We start from the raw sequence: 4,712 nt of genomic DNA on the forward strand, positions 1-4,712 counted from the left end.
ACCAAGCTCATAGTGTCCTGTAGAGGGCACCTGAGACTGAAACAGCCTCCCTCCCACAGGAAACATTACAGATAGCTATAGGCAGATGGATCCATAGCTAATAAACCCGGGTGGGAGGACCATTTAAAAATTCAGTCTTACCCAGTGCAGTCTTGAAGGACCCTTTGGAAATGTAGCATGATTAAGAGGTTATCAGTCATCTTAATACTTATTTTCCAAAATATTGATAATGTGCCTTAAATTACTGTGTTAGGTCAACCTATGGCCTTCCCACCTCATCTGACTATCCTTACCGCTCCATTTTCCCACTAGGCAGAAAAGATTGTCTTCAGACCTTCTCCCTGCCACCTGGTTTCTAAATCTTTCACTCCTTGAGGACTTGTATTTTTATCAGTGGAAATACTGGAGTGGGTGAACACATCCAGGGACAGTTTCATTCTGTGCTTGTTTTCTCAAGATAGATATTAATGGAGCCCACTTCCACTATCAATAACTACCTATAACTTATTTGATTGTACAACGAATTACTTGGTCATCCTTATTTAACAATAGTGATGTCCCAGATTAAGGTTTTAATATTCCTCCTTCCTGTATATGTTTTAGTGTCTGTCACTTACTAGATCCTTCCCATTTATGAAATCTCCAAGCCTGGGATAATCTGGAGTCACTGTCTGCATATCTTTTCATGATTATATGTGGTGGCTCTTCTAGCCCGTGGGATTTTCTAGGCAAGAAGCAAGAATACTGGAGTGAGTTGCCATTTACGTCTCTAGGGGATCTTCCGGACCCAAGGATCGAATCGGGGTCGCCAGCCACTCCTGCCTTGGCAGGCAGATTGTTTTACACTGAGCCCCGTGAGAAGCCCAAGGGAGGAAGGGACGCCAAAGGATGAGCTAGTTAAATAGCATTCTACGGGACACAGTGGTGGTCAGAGAAGCCTGGAGTCCTATGGTCCGAGAGGTAGCAAAGAGTAGGACACGACAGCAATGGGACTCTACCCACTATTCCCAGGTCTGTGTAGGTTAAGAGGCAAATTTCCTCAGAAAAGTTATCGGCCTCCTGGGTACCAAAGAAAGTGGCCCGTACGGGGATCGAACCCGCGACCTTGGCGTTATTAGCACCACGCTCTAACCAACTGAGCTAACCGGCCCTGCTTTTCACTTGGGAAAAATCTCCTCATAGTGAGACCTCTGAATGGGCAAATCTAAACCTATATTTCTAATCCCACTACATGAGATTTTGTTTATTGCTCCTGACTTCATAACCTTCTCACAGTGTTTTGTTGTACCTTTCTTCCTCACCAACATCCTATGATCTCCGTGATGTTTCTCAGTTTGCTTCTTTGGCTCCTATTCCTGGTTTGTGATTCGTCCCAAGCAACAAACTCTTGTTCTCCATTATCAATTTGTAAACCCTCCTTGAGCCATCTCATCCAGAATGTGCCATAAATGGTAAGACACCAAACAAACAAACAAACAAAAAATGGTAAGACACGTGGCATCCAAAAAAGAATTGAATAACAACTATAACGGAGACTATGCTACCCCAGAATATGCCACTATGGCATAAAAATTATTTTCAGCAAAGGAACTTGAAGAACAGCTGATGTAAGAATGGGGCTCTGACTTCCCTTTTTCTTCCCCAAAGCAGGTAATTATTCCTTGTGAAAGGTGCTTTCCCTTTACCAAGAAAAAAAGTAACAGTTTTGTCACCAAAAAATGCGGAGTCCAGGATAAGAGAAATCTGTAAAAACAGACCTTGTTAAAATAATCCTTATTTTCCTTTAGTCTCCTCATGTATGTTAGCTTCTATTTCACAATTACTACTCTTTGTTCAAACTAAACATTTAGGCCTAACTGCCTTTTAGATCATCATTTTCCTGTGAGTTCAGTTCAGTTCAGTCGCTCAGTCGTGTCCGACTCTTTGCGACCCCGTGAATCGCAGCACACCAGGCCTCCCTGTCCATCACCAACTCCACCGAAACCCATGTGCATTGAGTCGGTGATGCCATCCAGCCATCTCATCCTCAGCCGTCCCCTTCTCCTCCTGCCCTCAATCCCTCCCAGCATCAGAGTCTTTTCCAATGAGTCAATGAGCATTACTTTACTAGTGTGTGCAAAGAGTGCAATTGTGCGGTAGTTTGAGCATTCTTTGGCATTGCCTTTCTTTGGAATCGGAATGAAAACTGACCTTTTCTAGTCCTGTGGCCACTGCTGAGTTTTCCAAACTTGCTGGCTTATTGAGTGCAGCACTTTCACAGCATCATCTTTCAGGATTTGAAACAGCTCAAATGGAATTCCATCACCTCCACTAGCTTTGTTGGTAGTGATGCTTTCTAAGGCCCACTTGACTTCACATTCCAAGATGTCTGGCTCTAGATTAGTGATGACATCATCATGATTATCTGGGTCGTGAAGATCTTTTTTGTACAGTTCTTCCGTGTATTCTTGCCACCTCTTCTTAATATCTAAGACTCCCATATACATATAAAAAGATTAAATAAAACTCACATTCTTTTCTGCTATTAATCTGTCTTATGTCAACTAAATTTTCAAGCCTGGCTAGAAATCCTAAAAAGGTAGCGGAAAGTTTCGCTCCTCCTACAAAGTTTTCCAATCCCTATAGTGGCCTGAGAGTTCTCTCTACCTGCATTATTCCCAATCTATGATCACTACCTCCCACAGCAGATTTCATTATCCCCTATAGGAAGAGAGATTCCGAGTCTGGAGAGACTAACTTTTATTCCAGGCCTGACCGTGCCACCAAGATGAGCAGAGAGCTAGCCTATCTCTCTCTCCCCACTGCCACCCACTCCCTCCCCCATCTCCCTTCCTGCTCCACCTCCTCCGCCTGCTCTCCTTCTTCCTCTTCTTCTCCTTCCCATTCTTCTCTTTTTGTCAGAAACTGTAAAGAGTCTGAGATCTTACCCTACTTAGGAGATAATAAAATAACCTGTAACTTTTTCACGACTGCTAATAGTAGACACAACACCTAGATCAGAGAGCAAGAGGCTTTATTATTCACAGCACAGAAGCAACAAGGTTGCATTGGTTCACCATGCCCACCAAGTCCCATAGGGGTGAACTGGACGGGCCTAGGTGGATGTTGCATGCACAGTGGGTTTGCATCACAGCCACGGGACAGCTTGGGGGACTGGTGGCTTAAAGTGAGTGTGGCAAGTAAACCTGCTGTTTGTCTGGGAGCAACCACCACCCTATTCTTTAAGGTCCCTCAACCCTGATGAGTAGCATTCTTGACAGCCTGTAAGAACACGTAAGAACTCTCAGGGCAGATTGCCTCTTACAGCACTGTGTTCAAAAAACTAACACTGAATATATTCAAGCAGGGACACTGATGGTGAAAAATTTTATTGTTAGAGCCATTTGCAGGCAAAGTAGCTATGAGGGTATGAGGAAGAAGGTCATTTGGGAGATGGGCCCAGAAGGAGTAGCAAGTGTTAGGCTGAGGAAAGAGCAGAGAATGGAGAGGAGGCAGGGGATTCACTATGTTATTGAAGAGTATCCAGTTCTGCAACGGATACTAAGTATATGTTGGACTCAGAGACTAGAGACAAACGTGTTCTAAACACAGAGGATGGGATTGAAGGACAAAACAGGCACCGCACACTCATGAGGCACATAAAGAACTCAGCATCTATGAGGCATCTCATATTTAAGAAACCTTCAGAGTCCCTTGGACTGCAAGGAGATCCAACCAGTCCATTCTAAAGGAGATCAGTCCTGGGTGTTCTTTGGAAGGAATGATGCTAAAGCTGAAACTCCAGTACTTTGGCCACCCCATGCGAAGAGTTGACTCATTGGAGAAGACTTTGTTGCTGGGAGGGATTGGAGGCAGGAGAAGAAGGGGACGACCGAGGATGGGATGGCTGGATGGCATCACTGACTCGATGAACGCGAGTCTGAGTGAACTCCAGGAGTTGGTGATGGACAGGGAGGCCTGGTGTGCTGCGATTCATGGGGTCGCAAAGAGTCGGACATGACTGAGCGACTGAACTGAACTGAACTGATAAATCAGCCAACCTCTTACCCCTTACCCATGGCATGCTGATAAAAACCCATTGGTGAGTGACAACTATAGACCATGCAAAACTACCCACATGATCAGACCCAGCTAGCTTGGACCTGCTCAGTCCTCTTGTTCAACTTAACTCTCATCCTCAGAAGCCCATCATCACACAGGAAGGCTAATGAGGGACAACAAAAGATGTATGAACACTGTGCTAGAACAAAATTCATCTAGTAGGACCTCCCACCTGTTGGTCTTATCCTGAGGATGGTTGTGCAACCCCATCTCTTTCCCTGTACTTTTTGCAACATTGATTCAAATTCCTAAAACATTTTAATGACCTCTGGGAGAGTTGTGTGGTGCACTTGAAGGTGAAACTGCCACCATAAAATTGCCATTTTGGCATGACTTACTTGAGATAAAAGCACTTGAAAAACAGGTGGAAAAGGGCACTCCTACCTCTCATTTTTGTCCTACTGCAATGTACCAGAGGAAAAATAGCATTCTTATGACCAGTACTCTAAGCATCTGCATTGGTAAATTAACCCTCCTTTTTCTACCATTAACTACCATAAAAGTTCCTTGACTGTCACCTTCATTGCCACCTGTATTGCATCAAGCTAACCTACAGAGCACCCAAGTGCAAGCTCTTTCATAGAAAAAGTAGGTGGCCCTGAAAAGGGCCT

At 44.3% G+C, this 4,712-nt stretch overlaps 1 non-coding gene across 1 annotated transcript; it reads right to left on the bottom strand.

Moving 5' to 3' along the window:
• On the bottom strand, nucleotides 1,077–1,150 carry TRNAI-AAU. Its single transcript has one exon. It is a non-coding gene; the product is annotated as a tRNA-Ile (tRNA).

This window comes from Capra hircus, chromosome 23, assembly GCF_001704415.2.
Source record: "Capra hircus breed San Clemente chromosome 23, ASM170441v1, whole genome shotgun sequence".
In the NCBI taxonomy this organism is placed as follows: domain Eukaryota; kingdom Metazoa; phylum Chordata; class Mammalia; order Artiodactyla; family Bovidae; genus Capra; species Capra hircus.